This window comes from Magnolia sinica, chromosome 12 (genome assembly GCF_029962835.1).
Source record: "Magnolia sinica isolate HGM2019 chromosome 12, MsV1, whole genome shotgun sequence".
Lineage (NCBI taxonomy): Eukaryota > Viridiplantae > Streptophyta > Magnoliopsida > Magnoliales > Magnoliaceae > Magnolia > Magnolia sinica.
The window spans coordinates 20,223,434-20,245,639 of NC_080584.1; the positions used below are offsets into that span (position 1 = coordinate 20,223,434).

At 41.3% G+C, this 22,206-nt stretch overlaps 2 long non-coding RNA genes across 5 annotated transcripts; one reads left to right on the top strand and one right to left on the bottom strand.

Annotated features, from left to right (window-relative positions):
* Nucleotides 1-11,620: 11,620 nt before the first annotated feature.
* Nucleotides 11,621-15,713, bottom strand: LOC131221071 (uncharacterized). 4 transcript variants are annotated; one of them, XR_009158964.1, is made up of 7 exons: nucleotides 14,855-15,713; nucleotides 14,572-14,708; nucleotides 13,901-13,950; nucleotides 12,947-13,069; nucleotides 12,662-12,784; nucleotides 12,462-12,560; nucleotides 11,627-11,876 (listed from the first exon to the last, which is right to left on the bottom strand). It is a non-coding gene; the product is annotated as an uncharacterized LOC131221071 (long non-coding RNA). The 4 variants fall into 4 exon arrangements; XR_009158963.1 differs by having other exon boundaries at nucleotides 14,572-14,713; XR_009158962.1 differs by lacking the exon at nucleotides 14,855-15,713 and having other exon boundaries at nucleotides 11,621-11,876; nucleotides 14,572-14,846.
* Nucleotides 15,714-20,383: 4,670 nt separating this feature from the next.
* LOC131221072 (uncharacterized) lies at nucleotides 20,384-21,939 on the top strand. Its single transcript, XR_009158966.1, has 4 exons — nucleotides 20,384-20,504; nucleotides 20,999-21,088; nucleotides 21,213-21,461; nucleotides 21,573-21,939. It is a non-coding gene; the product is annotated as an uncharacterized LOC131221072 (long non-coding RNA).
* Nucleotides 21,940-22,206: the final 267 nt, after the last annotated feature.

Consider the following 22,206-nt stretch of genomic DNA (forward strand, 5'->3'; position numbering starts at 1 on the left):
GCGGTGGACGGTTTAGATAAAACACATGCACTATGGTGTGGCCCATTAAAAGGGATGGAGGACGTGGATGGGTCCCATGGACCCCACTGTCAGCAAACAATTCACTGTTACTACACCCACTATCAGTCCACACTTCACTGCTACCACACCCCACGTCAGTCCACATTTCACTGCTACCACACCCCACGTCAGTCCACACTTCATTGTTACCACGTCCAACGTCTAGGGATGCTGGACGGCATGGATATAACATGGTATCATGGTGGGTCCCACATGGATGTGGCCCACCTGATTGGATTAATATAATATTTGTGTTTCCCTTTCATCCGGGCTTGTGTGACCATCCGGTCATGCAGGCCCCAAACAGGGATCAAGGTGACCCACCAAAATGGATGGCTTGGGTAAAATACACACATCATGGGTGGGCCATGATTATAGAGAGAGAGAGAAGAGGGAAGAGAGATCGAAGATGATGGAGGGGCCCCGCCACTATGGGCCCCTCATGGATACAAGCATACGTCAAGGTGGGTCCCACCATATATGGCCCTACAATCACAAAGTAAAAATGCAAATATGGGTCCAAGATCACCCACCGTCCACTTCTTCTTGCTCCCTTGGCTTCCTTTGCTCATTAACTTCGAACCTAACAGAAGAGATGAAATTTTAATGGTTGAGATGGGAGATGAAAGGGTAGGAAGTGGGCCATACTAAAGCTCCTCCATGAGAGCTTTGGGAGAGCTTAGACGTGTGGCTCTTTGGTTGCTTGGAAAAGAGTTTGAGCAATGAGAGAGAGTGTGTTGTAAGGAGAGAGAGGGAGGGATGGGTGATGGAGTGATGGATGTGGTGAGTGATAGGTGTGTAAGAATTTTGTTGACTTTAGGAGTAGATAGTGTAAGAAAGGTAGGGGTGTGTAAGAACTTTTTAACTTTAAGGGTTACTTAGGGATGGGTGTGAGGTGATATGTACTTGACCCTTGATGGGATTGATTGATTGATAGATGTGACATGTTGTAGAGATTCTCTCAAAATTCACACGTGCGATATTTTTCTCGAACTGAACGCGGGCCCACATCTCCTGGCCTGGGTATTGCCTCGGCGGGTAGGACGTGGCAACAGAACCGCGGCGACAGTACAGTCGCTAAGGTACAAGTCTCAGTTTGAGTCGACTCTGGTTTGCAGGACTTGACTTAGGATAGTGCGCAAACTTCGGATAAGGGTTGAAAGTTGTCGGAATTCAATAGGGAGGATTGTGGGAACATACGGAATGGTACGGACTAAGATACGTGTCTTACAGCTCTCTCCTCCAAATAAAAATTTCGTCCTCGAAATTTACACAATCATCGCAACTAGACATAACTCATGAGGAATAAGAAACATGACATCATTAAATAAAATCAGAGACAACATACCAAATACAACACATAATCAATCATAAAAAAGATGAGGATAACACTCTCGAATCTCGGTCTTGCGCTCCCAAGAATCCTCCTCAACAGAATGGTGACCTCACTGAACCTTCACCAATGGAATGACCTTGGTCTGGAGGACCTGCTCCTTCCAATCAAGGATGTGAATAGGCTGCTCAATATAGGAAGCGTACTCACGAACCTCTAACGGCTGCCAATCAATGACAGGAACGATGTCTGACCCACACTTCCTCAACATAGAGACATGAAAAACGTTGTGGATGCCAGACAACTGAGATGGTAAGGCAAGCCGATAGGCCATGGCGCTAACGCGCCCAGTGATCTCAAAAGGTCCTATGCATCTTGGGGTAAGCTTGCCCTTCGCTCCAAAATGAACTACACCCTTTATGGGCGAGACATTGAGATACAAATGGTCCCCTACATCAAACTCTAAGGGACGACGTCGGCGATCAGCAAAACTCTTCTGTCGGCTCTGAGCTATGCGCATCCTCTACCTGATGATATCAATAGCTTCTAACATCTGCTACACCAGCTCGGGACCTAGGAGATGACTGTTTCTAACCTCGGTCCAACAACTCGGTGATTTACATTGTCTGCCATATAATGCCTCAAAAGGAGTCATGCCGATGGTCACCTGATGCTGTTATTATGCATGAACTCAGCCAATCGTAGATGCTCATCCCAGCTACCCCCGAAATCAATCGCACAGGCCCGAAACATATCCTCAAGGATCTGGTTGACCCTCTCAATCTGACCATCGGTTTGTGGATGGTACGCGGTGCTGAGCTGCAAATCAGTCCCCATCGCTCTCTAGAAGCTCCCCCAAAATTGAAACATGAACATCGAGTCTCGGTTAGAAACGATCGAGACTGGAACGCCGTGCAGTCTCACGATCTCCGCGATAAATAACCTCGCAAGCCGGTCCATAGATTAAATCGCACGCATCGCAAGGAAATGTGCCGACTTCATCAGACGATCCACAACAACCCAGATGGCGTCATGACCGCACTGACTCCTTGACAAGCTAATAATGAAATCTATCGACACATGCTCCCACTTCCACATCGGGACACTCAACGGCTGCAATAAACCGGGGGGTCTCTGATGATCGGCCTTAACACACTTGCATGTGTTACACTTGGTCACAAAACTAACGATCTGGCGTTTCATCCCTACCTAAAAATACTGTCGCCTCATATTGCGGTACATCTTCGTCGAGTCAAGGTGGATAGAAAACCGCGATCGATGTGCATCGGTCATAAGATCTTTGCGCAACTCAGGAATATCCGGGACACATAATCAGCCTCTGAAGTGAAGTCCACCGTCTGAACCAATCTGCCAATTTGGATGACTCTTAGATGCCGCCTCAGCCATATAACTCTACAATGACTCATCAACCTGCTGAGCCTCGATCACCCTTGTGACAAGAGAAGGTTGAATTGACAGGCTCGATAATTACATGATAGAAGACTACAGGCCGAACTCAAAATCATACTTTGCATATCCTCAAGCATCCTCCACTCTCAGACCATCATATGCACCACTAGGCCACGTGGTTGACGGCTGAGGGTATCTGCCACCACATTCGCCTTGCCCAGGTAATACTGAAGATCGAAGTCATAGTCCTTCAAGAGCTTCATCCAGCGCCTTTGCCTCATGTTCAACTCAGACTGTGAGAAGAGGTACTTCAAGCTCTTATGGTCAGAAAAGAGCTAGAACTTAACCCCATAGAGATAGTGCCTCCACACCTTCAGTGCAAAGACAACTGTAGCCAGCTCCAAATCATGCATGGGGTAGTTCAGCTCATGGACCTTGAGCTGACAAGACGCGAAGACCACTGGTCTCCCAGTTGCATCAGGACAGCACCCAAACCAATATGCAAGACATCGGTAAATATAATAAATCCATCACTCCCAAAGGGAAGAGTGAGGACAGGATCAGACGTGAGGCAGTCCTTCAACTCCAGAAATGCTCACTCATAGGTGTCACTCTAAACAAACTCCGCACCCTTTCAAGTCAACCTGGTTAGTGGGGCTACAATACGAGAGAAGCCCTCAATGAAACGCCTGTAGTAGCCTGCCAAACCAAGGAAACTAAAGATCTTGGACACGTTCGTGGGCTGGCCCCACTGACGCACTGCCTCAACCTTCGAGGGGTTCATTCCGACGCCCTCCCTCGTCACCACGTGATCGAGGAACTTCACCTCCTCCTGCCAAAACTTGCACTTCTCCAGCTTCGCATACAGCTGGTGTGCGCGGAGGGTATGCAAGGAAATCTCCAGGTGCTGCTCGTGCTCCTTACGGGTCCTCAAATAAATCAGGATGTTGTCAATGAACACCACAACAAACTGATTGAGATATGGGCAAAAGACCTCGTTCATCAACTGTATGAATACCGCGGGCACATTGGTCAGTCCGAAGTACATGACCTGGAACTCAAAATGACCATAATACGTCATGAAAGCTGCCTTCGAAATGTCCTCCTCTCGGACCCGAATCTGATGATAACCAGAACGCAGGTCAATCTTCGAAAAGAACTGTGCACCCTGTAATTGATCAAATAAATCATCAATCCTCGAGAGCGGGTACTTGTTCTTGATCGTGACTTTATTGAGCTCGCGATAATCCATGTAGAGCCTTAACTAGCCATCCTTCTTCTTCAGGAAGAGTACTGGCGCTCCTCACGATGAACTGCTCAGACGGATAAAGCCCAACTCTCGCAACTCGTCCAACTTCTTCTGCAGTTCCCGCAACTCCAATGGTGTCATATGATACGGAGCCTTCGAAATAGGTGCGGTACCGGCACGAGGTCAATCTGAAACTCGGTGTGTCGGCAAGGTGATAATCCCAGAATCTCTTGGAACACATCAGGAAAATTGTAAACCACAGACAACTGGTCTATGCTCGCCAATATGGGCTCCTCTATGGCACACGACATCATACAAGACAACGACTCTCCTCTGGGCTCAGTAATGAACTGGAACTGCGGCAAGCCGGGTATACAAAACATGACTGTCCTCGCGGAGCAATCCAATATGGCGTGGTACTCGGCAAGCCAATCTATGCCCAGGATGACGTCGAACTCAAACATCGGCAATGCAAACAGATCGGCAGGAAAAAAGATATCCCCAACTAGAACAGGGCAAGACAAGCAAAATCGGCCTAACACTGCAGTCTTCTCTAAGGGAGTCAATACTGACAGGTCATCACGAGTAGACTCCAACGGCAAACTAGTCGATCGGCCGAAACTCTCGGCCACAAAAGAATGCGATGCACCAAAATGAAACAATACACGTGCAATGCATACAGAGACTAAAAGTATACCCTCGACGACTCCTCCGGATGACTGTGGGTCCTTCTGAGCCGCATAGAACCTAGCCTGAGCCGGTTGGGGAGGTGCCTATCCCCTATGAGTATACTGCCGTTGTTTTCGCTGAGGCAGTCGAAACTGTTGCCTCTGCTGCTGCGGTCTCTGAGGCTGGTGCTGATACTGCTGTTGAGGTGGCCTCGGTGGTGGGGGTTACTGTCGCTGTTGTTATGGGGGTCTCTGCTACTGCTGTGGTGGAGGTTGTTGTAGACCCCTCGACTGCTACTGCTGCTGGGGGTGGGGACACTCCCACATACAGTGCCCCGTCGCACTGCACCCAAAACAAGTGCTGGTAAACTGCCTCAGAGGTGGTGCTGGAGGTGCTGCTGGTGCATGGAAGGCTAGGTGACCTTTGCACCTTTGCTGCTGTGGTCGATACTGTTGGGAGTCACCGGAAGGAGCCTGTCTCTTCCAGTCTCTCCTCTGACTGCGATCAGACTGAGAACCGACCCACTTAGCCTAAAAAATCTAGGCCTTCCGTTCCACCCCCTCGAAAGTCGGGAACTCATGCCCAATAACATGACCTCGAAGACCGTAATGCAATCCATCTCCGAATCAGTGGGCTCTTTGCTCCTCGTTATCTACTAGATATGACACAAATCTGGACAGCGCTACAAAATGAGTTGCATAGTGAGCTACCATTATATCACCCTGCACTAGGGCCTCAAACTCCAATGCTCGCTATCGTTGGATGTGATTAGGAAAGTACTGTCGGTCATACTGATCCACAAAATCCTCCCAGGTCCACTCAAAATCGGCGCCTACTGCTCGGGAGACTGATGTCCACCAGTGCTCAGCCTCACCCTGGAGAAGGAACACAGCTAACCGAACTTGTCACTGGGTCGTACATCTCATCGTATCAAATATCTTCTCCACATTGGAACGCCATCTCTCAGCTGTTGTCGGGTCTAGCTCGCCTTGGAAATGCTGGGGATCGAGCTGTTGGAACTCTCGAAGGAGGGCGCTCACGCGCTCCTGCTCTGCCTGGTCTGATGAAACGACGGGGTGCCTACTCTGTCCCTAAAGCGGGGCTGTCACAGCCTGTAACATCTGTTGTAATTGGGAGGCACTTAGAGATATGGTCGGATCCACACCTGTCTCTGGTAGAGGAGCGGCATCCTCAGGCTGGGCAATAAGAATCTCTAGTGGTGGAGTGGGGATCGTAGGTGGTAGGGCGGGAGTCGCAGGTGATGGAGCGGGAGTCTCAGGTGATGGAGCGGGAGTCGATCGGGTCACTCTCCTACAAGACATGTCCTACAGGAAAGAGCGAAGATGCCTATCAACTTTGAAAACTCTCGAAGGTACGCACGTTAAAGGCCTATAACGGAAGATCGCTAAGCTATCCGAACTTCGGGACTTAGTCATTCTAAACTCATAGTAGACATGTAATATTGTTCTTGGTTATTCCCAAGTTATACTTTGATACCAACTTCTGTCACACCCCAAACTCGGAAATCGGGCTCATAAAATTCTCGATCGCCAAATCCGGCACTGATAGCCTCCGTAGTACCCCATTTTCAGCTCCCAATGTCCATTCGCCAGGTTCCGATCCTGGGATGCTACGAGGAGGATTTTCAATATCAGTTTGATTCGTAATAAGCATAACCAAAGGCATAACCCACAAACAACAACAAAAAGCTCCATCACATTCCTATTATGATAAAAAACTTATAAGTACAATGAGCATAAAGGGAAATACAATGATAATGGATAAAAAAAGCTCCAAGATGATCTGCTAAGCGCTCCTGCTTCAGCACTGTTGTGGTCTAACTTCACCTGCACGCAACAGTTGTGCATAAGCTTATGGAAAGCTTAGAGGGTGGTGAAAGTGTGTGCGCAAGATAGTAATATAATTATGCAATATCAGAGTAATACGGAATATGCTGATGAATCCATGAATACTATTAGCCATACCAAGGCTACGCGATGCAAGGCATGAATGATATATGCCATACCAAGGCCATGCGATGCGAGATGCAACTCAAGCATAAGAATCCTCATCTGAGTCCATATATCAATACGGTTTAACTCTAGAATATAACTGGGGTCTAATACACTCCAAGCCAAATTGTCGCCCCATCACGCGCAACAAGGTGAGTGAAAGAGACCTCACTATCCGTTTGCCAATATCGGGTCCGTCTCATTAATAGAGGACCCATTCCTCGAGCTGGTCAAACTCAAGCTAGCTTTGCGCCCTCCTCTGGGGTGGGTAAGGCTGCACCCCCTTCCAACCGACCATGACATAGTGGAAAGCGCGGCCTTCTGGTAATCAGCACTCGGTGCTCATACACTCACTCGGTCTAGACGTTGGAGCAACCTCCTGGTACCGTAAGGGTTTAGGGACTTTCATCCAGGGATATCTATAGCACCCCATGTAGAACAAGATTTCTGGTATCCAATCCTGCCAACCATGATATGCCTGTGGAGGCTATGACCCTGATGTCACTAGGACGTGCAGTATACATGTCACACAATGCGAGATGCATGAATTATACAATCCAGTCATACAACAATCATGCACGTACCGTGCGCTCATGTGGGTATCTCCCTTTACCAGGGAGTCCCATAACAATCTGCCCAATGACATGTGCTATGATCAGTCACTCATCTTATCACAAGCATACAGATGATGCGCATGGGTATGTGTCATGATGTTATATTGTCACATACTCATAATCGGTATCAATAACCAGCGTCTGCCTCGATAATTAGCATCGATAATCAGCATCTATAATTGGTACCGACAATCAGGGTCGATAAACAAGGCGGGGTCCATAGATAATCAGCTGATCAACCATAATATAAACATCGGCACTCGGCTGTGGTTATATCAAATCCGATAACATGGAGTCATCCGTCTACAGTGAATGGGGCCCACTTATTTGGGTTAACCCATGAAGAGAATGGGCCTAACAAGGCCTAAGGGAAGGTCACAATGAGGACATTTAACCATCATTGCCCCTCAATGTAAACATCTAACCAACACTGCTCCCAAGGAGTGACTTACATAAGGATTTTATAAACAATGTAACGGCCACACACATACATTATATTGGGCCTCACATACATCACATCGGACTTCATATACATCAAATGGGCTGATTCAAATGGGCCGAATCAATGGGCCGATTCAAATGGGCCGACCAAATGGGCCGAATCAAATGGTTTGATCAAATGGGTCAAAGGTATATCAAATCGGGCCCACCCTTATATAGTTGAGATCCGACCTATTCATAAGTTATCATAGAGATAGATGAAATGAAAACAATTATCAACTTAATTGGAAACTACTGTGGCCCTTAGGAATTTGAACGGTGGATGTCACAGTCCATTATTTAAATGGTGGGGTCCACTTGAACTTTAGATCTGGCTCACCACTATTTTCCCATGCTGTAAAATGATCTCACAAATGGTTGGACGGCATGGATACAACACATGCATCATAGTGGGCCCCACCGTCCAAACAGTGGACAGTGTAGATAAAGCACATACGTCATTGGGGCCCACACTACAGGGATGAAGCACATACATATGGACTGGGTCCCACCGTCAGATGGACTGCGTGGGATACAAAATATACATCAAAGGTGGGCCTGTGGGCTACTGACGTCAAGAGAGTAGCTATATAACTGCATCACGTGCAGCATTGCTGCCTTTTAAAAAGAGAGGTGGGTCTCACGGACCCTACCATCATATATATATATATATATATATATATATATATATAACATATAATATAATAATAGATATACGTCACACTACGCCAAAATCATGGATTTGCGACGTATTTTTGCGACGGACTTAGTCCGTCGCAAAAATCGCTTGGTTTATTGACGAATTTAATCCGTCGCTAACGTAAAAAGTCTGTTGCTAATCCCGTCTTTCTCAAAAATCCGTAGTTTAAACATCACGAAATTTCGCAATAGACCGAAATCCATCGCTAAAATCTGATTTACGACGGATTTTGGTTCGTCGTAAATTAGTGACGGACTAAATCCGTCACAAATTTTGATTTTGCGATCCTGCCCAAATTACTAGTTGGCGACGGTTTTCAGTTGCTTTTGCGATGGATCATGGTTGGTCGTAAAAAGACTTTTGCCCTATACATAAGTTTTTTCATTTTTTTTTTAGGATATGGTGGAAAAATGTTTTTTTGTAGTCTAATAATTGTTTTTAATAGAATTTCAGTGGATTAATTGTATATATTTGTATATAAGATTATTTTTTAACAATTGATTGATTGCAATAAAAAAAGAATTGTTTTTATAACAAATGAGTGGAAATTATTATTATTTTAAAATTTAAAACTAATATTTAAATGATTTGTAATATCACATGAAAAAAAAATATTGAGAATAAAAAATTTAACGATGTTAGAGAAAAAAATGAGATTTTGAAAAAATAAAAATCATGATTTAATAAAAATCTATTTTGTGGGAAAAAAAAAAGAATATTGAATAAAGTTGGAGGTATAAAGGTATAGTCGTTTTGGGTGTCTTAATTTGTCTTGGTTTGGCTTGTTTTGGTTTGAATTTGATTCATACAGGTTATTGTATGTTGTCATCAATGTTTTGGTATCTCTCATATTTTTCTTTTGTTAAGTTATTTTCCTTCTTCTTCTTCTTCTTCTTCTTCTTTTTTTTTTTTTTTGAATTTTTTAAAATTTCAAAAGGATAGAGCTATTTTGGACTTTTGGGTTCTGTTATTTTGTCATGGATGTGGAAATCTTAGGCATTTTTGCTTTGCCATTTTTTAAAAATGTTGTTGGAAGTTTTGATGGTAGATCTGTTTTGTGTGTGTTAATTCGCCACATGCATCTATATTTCTATGCACTCTGTAATGGATTGTTGCTATTTTCGTTTGCAGGCATTTCAGCAACTCACAAGAATCAACACTGTAATGTACTACAGTCCCACAATTGTGCAGATGGCTGGATTTGCTATTTTCATGTACTACCTAAAATATAGCTTATTTTCTGCTTTCTTTGCTGCCATCTATATTACACATCAAAATAAGTCGATGTTGATGATGTTATGTATATGTGTGTTAATTGGGTTTTGAACAATGCGTAAGAGATCAAATATATGGAAAAACCTTGTTTTTTATGGATTAACATGACTGTAAATACACATGGCTCTGTTTTCTTAGATCCTTAACAACGAATTTGATTTTTCTTTCTTGGCAGAACTAGTTCACTAAGCATTTAAGTGGCTTGGGAAATAGCAATTATATTAGGCAAGTTCCCATTTTCTCACTTTTTCACCTTAAAATGCAAGTGAATAAGAGCCATTCTTATCTCACGTTATTACATTCAGAAGATTTGGGAGTTTGTGGGTTACCCTTTTGAGTTGGATTTGCAACCTTTCGTTAGCAGCCCAAATGATGATAACAACATGAGTTGAAACTTCCGCCTCAACCATTGAATTAACAACTGTATGTTTGGTTTTCATTTGACTTGTTTAAATTAAAAAATTGATGTCTTTCTTAATTTTTTGGATATTAGGTGAATCTCTAAAAATACCCACTGTTCAACAAAATTTCTTTCATGCCAACCTTGTATTGCTACAATTGAGGTTGTGGCAAGATCAGCAGCATGGCTTGGAAGAAGCCTTTCTTGTGTTTGTGCTCAGAGAAGAGACACTACAAGAAAAGGGAGCTTTAGCCTCGGTTCAAAACCGTGGCTAAAAAGGTTAAAAACTGAGGCTAAAACCTTTAGCCTCAATTTTGCCTCAATTTATTCAAACCAAGGTTGAAACCCCCGTGGCTAAAGGCTTTAGCCTCAGTTTTAGCAACCGAGGCTAAAATGACTTTTATAGCCTCGGTTCTTCAAGTGAGGCTAAAAGAATCTTTTTAGCTTCAGTTTTCTCGAAATGAGACTAAATCAAAATTTTAGCCTCCATTGTTTCCAACTGAGACTAAATCCAAATTTAGCCTTAGTTGCCTCCAACCGAAGCTAAAACTATTTTTAACCTCAGTTCTCAACAACCGAGGCTAAAGCCTTTAGCCATGAGAGTTGTAGTCTCAGTTTATGTAACCGAGGCAAAACCGAGACTAAAGATGGGTTTAGCCTCTTTTGGCATCAACCGAGGCTAAATTCGATTTTTGACCTCATTTCTCTATCATCCAAAGTTAAAAATATCATGATCAATAAATGATTAAACCTATGCATATTTCACCCATTTAACATTCATCTAGACAACAATCAGCACAATATCAACAAAACAATTAATGGTCTATTTAAAGTTTTCAAAACAAAATACAATTGCACATGAACTACCACATAGCCTTCCACATGAACTATTTCAGTAGGGTCCCCTTTTAGCTCCTCTCTCTGCAACCGTTGCCTTTTAGCCTCCACTTTGACAAGCTTCCCCTAAAAGAAATGGAAAGTAAAAGCTACTTAAGAAAACTATTAAGTGAATTAAAGCTAATGCAGGAAACGTTCCGAATATATCCCAGTAACCATTGAGGAGCTGACCCTGTTTTCCAATACATTTACAGTATATTCTAGCTATTCCACAGACTTCTCTAACAGCTTCACGTCCTCCTCCTCTTCGGCATAGTTCTTCCTTGCCTCAGCCATCTGAGATCGAAAGGGAAAACATTGAGAATCAAACATGACACAAGTAGGGGAAAAAAATCAGAAATAAGGTAATGATAAAAAGAATCAGCAAGCACCTATCGAGCTTCTATAGCAATTGCTTCATTTTCTTCAGCAACAGCTTATGCCATTTCTAGCTGCTCTTTCAAGAGAAGTACCTCAGAATCAAGGCAATCCCTACCCTTAGTAACTTCATTCAGATCACTCTTCAAACCTTCAAGGTTATGATTCATTTGCCTAAGTGAATCACTCATTTCAATAAGTTCTCAAATAAGATTCCTTCCAAATGTCAAATCGATTAAGCATTTTATTAGATTCCAAAAGGAATTCTGATGTAATTGAGCTCATAGCAAGAGTCTCCTGCCAATTGCAAAGCAGAGACGATGGCAGTGATTCTCTGACCCTTTTTGCTACATAGTGTCCCCAAGGGCCATGGCCATCAAACACACCACAGAACATCATGACTTCTTGGCATCCGAATTCCTACAACCCATTTAGAACCCACATTTTAAAAACAAACACAGAAGAATTGAGCTCTCAGCAATTGAAAAATTGATTCGTACTCATCAAACAACTAAAAATCGCTCTCATTTCTTCCTATACAGATCTCCATGCTGAAACTAAAACTAAAAACATTTAAACCTGTGTGGAATTAAAATAGCTTTGAAAGTAAGGAGACAATGAAATAAACTTAAAATATTTAAACAATGCATGGAATTAAACATTTAAACCTGTGTAGAATTAAAATAGCTTTGAAAGTAAGGAGACAATTGAAAAACTTAAAATATTTAAACAATCCATGGAATTAACTAGCTTTCATCAGTAAAACATCTTGGCAAGGAACTACATGATACACGACCTGAGGATGGGCCCTGACATTTGGTGATCCACACTGTTGATCTGATGATTCCAATGCTGGATGGGCCACACCCAAAAATCACCCCAATGGGACAATCCTAATGGATTAGTTTGCTTCTGTGGGTGGGTGTGTGTGTGTGTGTGTGTGTGTGTGTGTGTGTGTGTGAGAGAGAGAGAGAGAGAGAGAGAGAGAGAGAGAGAGAGAGAGACATGTAGTCAAAGAATGACATTCACCGCGTCGTACAATCTGTTTGCATCGATTGGTTCACCAACAGTTTTTGATGGAATCTACGACAATAAGAGTGAAGCCTGCACAAGCAAAAAGGCCATGCACCTTTAGAAATGTGAAGCCTACACAAGAGTGAAGCCTGCACCTAATCAATCAGATACACAATAGTGTGTATAATTACCTTTAAACCTTCTGCAGTGCAATCTGATATGGACCATCCATGATCTCTAGTTGAGAAAGGCCATGCACCTTTAGAAACGTGACAATACTAGAAACTAAGATCACCAGGGTAGTCTTCCAAAACCTTCAAAAACAAAGTGGAACAGGTCATACGAAAAAGTAGGGGGAGGACCACGGTCAAGATATCCGAAAACAACTTGATTTTAAAAAAATTACTGAGAGAGAGAGAGAGAGAGAGAGAGAGAGAGAGTAGAAAAATACTGCTCTCAAAGTAATATAATGAAACCTGCGAATTCTTTATGTACTCATGCGCTTTCTTAAGAGTTGGACCAAATTCCTCAAGAAGGCTAGTTGAGATTATTGCCTGAACAGTGAAAGCAGTGTCCCATAATTGACTGCCATTCTAACCCTGCAGTTAACCACGATCAATAAGTGAGTTTTGAATCAAATGTCCTCCAGAAAAAAAAATAAATTATGCCGATGACCACTTATGCACTGAACTATAAATGGTTTTAGATTTTGAACACCTGTGAGAAACCCAGATTCAATTGACACTGGATAAAAACAAAGACAAAATGCCACTACATAAAAGTAAAGGTGGTTTATTTTATTTCCTGACCTGCATTTTCATGCCATCTTCTGCAAGCCACAAATAGTCAAAAATCCTTGGCAGGTGCAACTTGCATGCCTCAGAATTTGGATCTTCAACCTAGCAGCAAAGCATATTTAAGACCTGCTTATCATGAGATAGAAAAAACCAATGGACAGAAAAATAGATGATGAGTTCCGCTAATGCCTGTTCTTATTCATCAAAGGAATAAATTTTGGAACATTACAAGAAGATCCAACCAATATGTTTGCAATGGCAAGATTCCTACAATATGCTTGAATTAAATACTTTCTAGTAGGGGAATTTTTTTTTTTTTGATGTTACAAATATAAAAATTCTAGAAGCCATATGAAATTATCAAGGCTACTGTTGAATTGGTGAAAGTTCACCAAGTTGATTTAATAAATAATAATAATAAAGCCACCATACCCACCAAAATGAAGAAATAAACAAAGTCTCTTCAAGGAGGTTAAAGGGGCCTTTTTCAACTCCAGGTTGGTTAAAGGAACTTGCTCACTCGTGCCGTCAATACTAACCAAGGTATTACTCCAATCTACATGTGTGTTAATAGCAAAGTAATTAATGTCAATCTAAGATAAACATGGGAAGAATATGTATGCTTTTAATTACCATGACATAGCCTGGTGTAGATTCTCCAGCTCTCCATGACAATGCCTTCCCTGCAAAAGAATATTTGAGAACTTTTTTTTCAGCTTATACATTTTGGCAAGCAATCAATGCAAAACCAATAAGCTTCTAAATAAGGGTTTTATTGTGAGCCACAACTGACACAAACAGATACAGCTACTGGGTTGATGATTTTTTGTCCTCGTCTTTCTGTTTGGAGGGGGAGGGGTGATCAAATCTTTATGATCCTTTGATCAAAATCACAATCTGAACCATTAAGATGTGTTCAGAACATCGATGTTAGACTACAAATTAAGTTTTAGCCAATTTTGAATTTTGACAACTTAATCGTTTGGACCAATTCTTTCCAGATTGAACGTTCAGCAAGCTGCTTTGCTTCATCTAAAGTGTTTATCAAATAATTTTATTTCACTCCATCTTCTGGTTCAACTTAATACCTTCATCTAGAACTCTATCTTCTGCTCAATTAAAATCCATCACCTATCTGACCAGAGATCAACAAACTGATTAACAGAACTAAATTCCAAACTGATGCAGGACAATTAACCACTTGTCCCTGCATTACAAACTCCCTTTCTTTCAGGTAGAAAAAATCTCATGAGTAGAAAATTCACACAGATTTTTAAGAAAACAAATAGAAGTGAATTACCTACCATCCAATTCTCATCCTATGCTAGAACCCCCTGCTTCAGCTTACATCAACTATGCCAGAACCCCCTGCATTAGCCTGCATCAGTTTTTCCCATCGTTATTGAAAATGCCTACTTTGCCATGTTGAGCACACATATCACTGCACTAAACAGTAAATAAAAGCATTAGATGATGCAAAGCAAGGTCACAATTAAAATGTCCAATACCACTAAAAAATAACATGCTAATTGTTCTTTCCTTGGTATGGAGTTAGAATCACATGGAGTGCAAACAACAAGAAAATACAAAGTTTCTATGAGTTATCATATCAAACATTTGGCATGAATGCCTCCCTTTGGCATTTCATTGAACATCGGGTACACATCACAATTCAAAAGCCTCAAATCCCATTTCGTTGAACATCCAGTACACATCCCATGCATGTCTGCCTTTGGCATTTCATTAAGCATCTAGTACGCATCACAATTCAAAAGCCTCAAATCCCATTTCGTTGAACATCCAGTACACATCCCATGCATGTCTCCCTTTGGCATTTCATTGAACATCTGGTACACATCACAATTCAAAAGCCTCAAATCCCATTTCGTCGAACATCCAGTACACAATCGCTCCAAATTGATTAGAGATCAAACAAGATTAGTGCTTTGAATGTCTGCTTCTCAAATTGATTCGATCAAAAACCTTCAAAGAGGAGGAATCTGCCACGATCTGACGAAGATGAAGCCTTCAATGAGAAAATCACAGCCTTTTAGGATCCGAATACCATAACCCGATGACGACAAGGGCACTAGATGAGAAATCAAATCCTATATGACGTCGAGCATCGACAGATTGCTTAGAGAACCGATACGGACCGAGCTTGCAGATCGAATTTCTCTGGGACGAAACCCGATGTATCGAACGATCAGAGAGCTTTGAAACGATCTGGGATGAGGAAAGATTTCTTGTAAATCCAGGCACCCAATCGAATACGAAAATCCTCTTGAAGGAGAGATTTCAGCGCCGTTAATAAAGATTTCAAGCCCTAGATGGAGAGCTAGGGTTAGGGTTTCTGGAGGGTATCCCTAGCTTGGATTTCCCCCCATTTTTTCTCTCTCTTCCGAGAAAGGAAAGTGAATTCACAGTAGCTAATGGGAATGGGGTGGGCTTCGTGGAGGAATCGGTATTTATAGTTGCCGTTAGATGGGGGTTGAAAACACTATCCGATCCTCAATCTACAGATTATACTCGCGTTTCCATATCTGACAAGTGGGGCCCACTTTAATAAAATCCAAACGTTGGTCCAGTGCATGCTACGGTGGATTGACTACTTCCCAAAAATATCTAAGATGTTGTGATTGATAACTATGGTTTAGATGGTAGACTTTTGGCCTCGATTGCTCACCAACCGAGGCAAAAGGGCAGACTTTTGGCCTCAGTTACTCACCAATCGAGGCAAAAAGGCAGACTTTTGGCCTCAATTGCTCACTAACCGAGGCAAAATGGCAGACTTTTGGCCTCAGCTGCTCACCAACCGAAGCAAAAGGGCAAACTTTTAGCCTCAGTTGCTCACCAACCGAGGCAAAAGGGCAGACTTTTAGCCTCAGTTTTCAACAATCGAGGTAAAAGGGCAGACTTTTAGCCTTAGTTGCTCCCTAACTGAGGCAAAAGGGCAGACTTTTGGCCTCAATTCTCAACAACCGAGGTAAAAGGGCAGACTTTTGGCCTCAGTTTTCAACAACCGAGGCAAAAGGGTAGACTTCTGATCTCAATTGCTCAACAACCAAGGCAAAAGGGCAGACTTTTGGCCCCAGTTTTCAACAACTGAGGCAAAAGGGTAGACTTTTGGCCTCAATTGCTCACTAACCGAGGCAAAAGGGCAGACTTTTGGCCTCAGTTCTCAACAACCGAGGCAAAAGGGCAGACTTTTGGCCTCAAGTTGTTTATCAACCGAGGCAAAAGGGCAGACTTTTGGCCTCAGTTTCTCACCAACCGAGGCAAAAGGGCAGACTTTTGGCCTTAGTTTCTCACCAACTGAGGCAAAAGGGCAGACTTTTGGCCTCAGTTCTCAATAACCGAGGTAAAAAGGTAGACTTTTGGCCTCAGTTCTCAATAATAGAGGCAAAAGGGTAGACTTTTGGCCTCAGTTCTCAACAACCAAGGCAAAAAGGTAGACTTTTGGCCTCAGTTCTCAACAACCGAGGTAAAAGGGCAAACTTTTAGCCTCAGTTACTCACCAACCAAGGTAAAAGGGGAGACTTTTAAACTCAGTTTCTCACCAACCGAGGCAAAAAATGAATTTTTAACCTCAGTTCCTTTACAACCGAGGCTAAAAACCGCATTTAGCCTCCTTTTTTTGAACCGAGGCTAAAAAATTGAGGCTAAAGGCCTACTTTCTTGTAGTGAGAGAATGGTGCTCGTTCATCATTTGAACTAACCCCTTTACTGGTAATTTCCTACCTTTGATTTCGCTACATTCAATTTTTGGTTTTCTGTTCAGCTTGTGGATTCCATTCTAATTGCAATACCTGCTTAAAGCTTCAAAAAATGGGATGAGTTCCTTGCCCAAAAACATATCTCCCCCAGTTAACCAACAAGTGCATAATATGAATTACCATATATTATTTTTTATCCCCCTGGTTCATGAAGAGAACATTTTGCCCACATTATTTTATGCAAACTCAAAAAAATCTATATTTGGTACTTCTTAACTATGTAGTTCCATCTAGAAAAGAAAAAGAAAGCTTATGAGCTTGATTTACATCATTTTTGAGCTCATGCCTTAGAATGAGTTAGAAAAACGGATAGACGACATGGATAAAATGAATAAAACACATACATCACGATAGGCCTCACAGAGCTTGGGCCATGTTGTGGCGGATGCTGCAGGCAATCTGCTTCCATGACATCCACCCTATACATCAGTTTCACCACCTCGTGTTAGGGCCACATTGTGGTGGGTGCTGCAGGAAATCTGCTTCCATGACATCCACCCTGCACATCCGTTTCACCACCTCATGTTAGGATATGAGCCCAAAAATGACTGGATCCAAAACTCAAGTAGGCCATGCCAAATTAAACAATGGAGATTGAACACCCACCATTGAAACCTTCATTGGCGAAAACAGGATAGATGTCATGTGGACATGTTGGTGGGACTGTTATGTTCCCAAGGGTTTAAAGAGCCAAACATTAGCCATTCCATTAGTCCTGTGGTTTATGGCTTAAGATTAGCGAAAAGTTGTGTTTCATCAATAATCACATACCTGAATATTGGTGTATGAGACTTTATTGTGTTTCATCAGTAATCAAATACCTGATTGGTCAAAAGCTTCTCAATCACCATCTGTCAGCATTGCCTGCAATTTTCATATTCTTATGCAATCAGGTGGTCTTTTTTTTTTTCTTTTGTATGTTGCATGTTGCATTGTTGGACAAGGGGCTATGATATTGACATGTTCAAACTTTCTATAGTCTCTTTCAATTATTCTAGTTTCTAGTGATTGCATTCACATGCTCAGCAAGAAGTCTTATTGATACAAAATCTGGAATTGCAAGTAGGGGTTTGGTTGTCTCACCCCACTCTGGGCATTTCCTGTTTGGTGAATTGAGTGAATCGCGATTCAATTCAGCTGAGCATCCAAATAGACCCAAATAGATATTATGGATGTTGTTGATTCACCCAGACTTTCTTCGTATCTCATGTATTTGGTTATTATTATTATTACAATAATCTCTGTTATATCCAAAAGGATCTTGTTTAATTGACATGCAGTACAATTGCTTTCGAAATGGCTGGCCGGACCGAGATTACCAGAATCTCCATTGGCAGCCAAACGGATCTTCCTCATTCCATGTTGCAAGATTCATGTTGTTGAGTGTGCACCTTTTCTGCTAGCATCCAGCCATGGCTTGTATAAATTTCTAGTCATAGGCTCTTCGATGGTTCTGATTCTAGCACTTGCAAAACTGGTTTATGTATCAGGAGTGGATGTTCTGATGTTTTGAGTTTCGGCTAGTGTTTTTAGTTGGCTAGGTTTCTATATAACTTGTGTTTGATAGCAGATGAGCTATTTTAGTTAATTCTAATTTGAATTGCAGTTACTCGTGTGAAGAATTCATCTTTGACTATTCTTGGGCTGATGCTTACTACAACTATGACGCTCGACATGCCTAATTTGAATTGCAGTCACTCGTAGTCCTAGTTTTCTTCATCAGATATTTGTTAACTGCATTTGTGGCTTGAATTTGTACTTTATCCATTTTCTTTTCTCTCTCTCCCTTTAATTTTTCATGTTGCTTCTTAAAGATTAGTTTTTGGTTCTATAATATTTAAATTTTTGTTTGTTGCTTTAACAGTTCGACCAGAAAGGCTTCTAGTTTCTTGACCATCTCTATTGGTGGTAGCAATGCCATGGGAATCGAAAACCCATCCAACCTTTTCATGCAGATGAGAAGATAGAAGGTCTCTGACAAGATTTGCAGTTGAAAACCAGGTAACCAGATGTTGCTTTTACTTGGAATCAATGATACTGGTACCCATATTGATGTGGGAAGTGTACGTTTTTATTTTTATGGAACTGAATCTGCAGTGTTCTTCTAAACATCAAATCTTCTTGTTTTGACATTGATACTGTTTCATTTATTCATTTTGAGCCTGGAATGATGAAAAGGTCCAAGCCAAAATCTCCATCTCATACACTGCTTGCCTTTTGCTTCTGGTGCATACACCTCGTGTTTGGTGGAGAGATGCAAAGCTAAAGATGCAGCTAATGCTACAACAGACCCAGATGAAGGTATGCATCCTTAGCATTCAATCTCTATTATGAAAATTTAGAGTTTCATCTTAACATGAACTCTATTTTCTCTTGTTTTGAATCATTTGATTGAAACCAAGTGACGTCGCTTTGTTTTGATATATTTTCTCTTACTTAATGAAGTAGAAATGTGAATTATCTGAGAACTCAGCCACTGGGAGCCTTGGCACTTGCTGCTGGTCTCAAACCTAGAAAATGGACGAGGTTTCTCTTAGGTTGGCTGCTGGCATTTCTTATGAATCCTGTGCTGAACAGTATACGTACGTAGCCAACGCTAATTAATTGGAATATGGCTGAGATGACATGAAGGCAATCAATTTGAAATTGATTTTTTTTTTACCCATGTGTCAATGCATCAGATGGAGCAAAATGCAATCATGACCATCCATCTTCTGGTCTGTACTATATATGGGCCATGGACCAAAAGTTGTGTCAATTGGACAACTGTAAGTATCTGGGGATTGCACTTTTACCCAGTTGCCTATCATTTTTCATCAGTTTTTGCCTGTGACCATTTGTTTGTAGATCAAGAGGGTGGTGCAATTTCTTGGGCTGAGACCCATCGATGCTATGGGCCACCAGATAGATGTTTTGTATCTTCTATACACCACATGCATAGCGGTGGAATCTAAAATATCTTTTTCATATTTTCTTTTTTTAATACGAAAATAATGCATACGGCTTTTTTGTTAAATTTAAAGTTTGAAATTTGAATTTAAAGTATGAAAACCTATTTGGTAACTACCCAAAAGAGAGGCTAAAGTCTAAAAATTAAGTATTGAATTTGAAACAATCTGTTTATTAACAAATGTCTGAAATATATTAATTTGATACATTTGCTAATTCTCTAACTGTGGACCCACTATAATTTATTTTCTTTACATTCACACTGTTAATCCATTTTGACAACTCATTTTCTTTACATTCACACTGTTAATCCATTTTATGGCATGACCCCAAATCTTAGGTGGACTAAACCACATGAAATAGTGGTGATTAACCATCCATTAAAAACTTCTCACGGGCCATGAAAGTTTTGGATCAAGCTGATATTTGTGCTGTCCCTTCCTCCAGGTCTTTTTGACCTTACTAGCAGGTTGGATGGAAAATAAACATTACTTCCCAAGATGTTCTTAATGGTGGGTATCCAATCACCATTTTCTCCCTAACGTGGTCCACATAAGATTGTTTTTTTTTTTTTTTTTGGTCCACAAGATTTGTATTTACTTCATTTGTTGGATCTTGATATAAAATTCCGGTGGTGTGGTCCCCGAAATATTAGCTCCTTGCAACTTCACAGGTGGGTCTATTGTTTCATACCAATTCCAACTCTTGGTGACCCCATAACTTGGTGACGCCAAGACATCACCGAGGTGGTATCTGGCACACCACAAAATCCGCTTATACTAAAATTAGATGCCGACCCCTACCAAAGGCTTCAATTGGAATTTCGTGATGTCACGGTCCAAAAATCAGGCAAGTCCACTCCAAGGATCACCAAAAGCAAGGGCGCCACACCCTTGGCTTATTATTATTATTATTATTATTTTTCTTACCAATCTTCATTGCTTCAATATAATGAAGGATTTCCATAATGTTTGATTTGTATTATGTATTTATCTTTGGTTGTAAGATGCTTATTCAAAGTGGAAGTAACTATATAGATTGTGGGCTCAGGGGTCCACATTGCTTACATGGATGCATGATCAAAGTTGCTCATCAGGTACAAGCCACTATATGGCTTTCCTTGTGTTGAATTCAAGTCCATCCATATTGAGTTGCATGCTAGTTAATGCTTCTGTAAAAATGCTCATATTGAGTTGCATGTTATGATGCTTATGATGCAGTTTTATCCTTGAAGAAAAAGGAAAGAAAAATCTGTCCACATATTTATAAAAAAAAATTCCATAGCTATTCTCCTCCTTCTGCTAGTTACCGGTATTTATTGGTTCATTTTATTTTATATCAAATTTGTTTTTTGGTTATTTTATTTTGTTTTATAAACTTTTGTCTTTGCATTGGTAACTGAAGGTGGAGCATTGGTAACAGAGGGGGGCTTTGCTGCTTCATATGGGGATGGATATGGACTTCATTCTGTATGGTTGTTTTTACAGTAAATATTTATAACTGAAAATTTAATTTTAGATAGTGTAACTCAGATTATGAGTGTATATACTATTTTATTACCCGACCTCTATGCATGGCAGGGTGGTGCTGACAAAGGTCCTCTATATAGCATGAGTACTGGTTCTTGGGATGCATTTGAGAAGTCTTGCCTTAGGTGTCACTGAAGTCCGTTGATTTTTATTTTTTTTCCTTTTGCTTCTCCTTGTGTCTCAATCTATAAATTTTCTATCCATTATGTAACCTTTCATTTTCAGACCTCCTGTAAATGAGGTTGGTTGTAAATGATTTACAGGTTGTGTTTGAATGCTAATTTAATCTTGTAAAGGTCTTTTGATTTAGAAGATTCAGCCTAGCAAAATTTTTAATTGTTTTTATTATTTTTTCTTTTACACTGTAAATGATTTATTGGCGTTTTAAATAGATTTTACCAGTGTTTTTTAATCTCTCATTAGCATTGTTATAGCTTTTTAGCGGCATTTGTTGCTACTTTTATCGGCGTTTGTTGCAAAATTTGCCTTCGTTCCTCCTTTCTTTTAGCGGCGTTTTTAAAGTTTTTAGTAGCGTTTCGTACAGATTTTCCCGGCGCTTCTATACTTTTTACCGGTGCTTTTATAGTTTTTACCGGCAGTCAGCAGAGTCGCCGGTAAATGCCAACTTTTAGCGGAGGCCGCCAAAAACGACGGTAAAGACGAACGAACGCCGGTAAACGATACC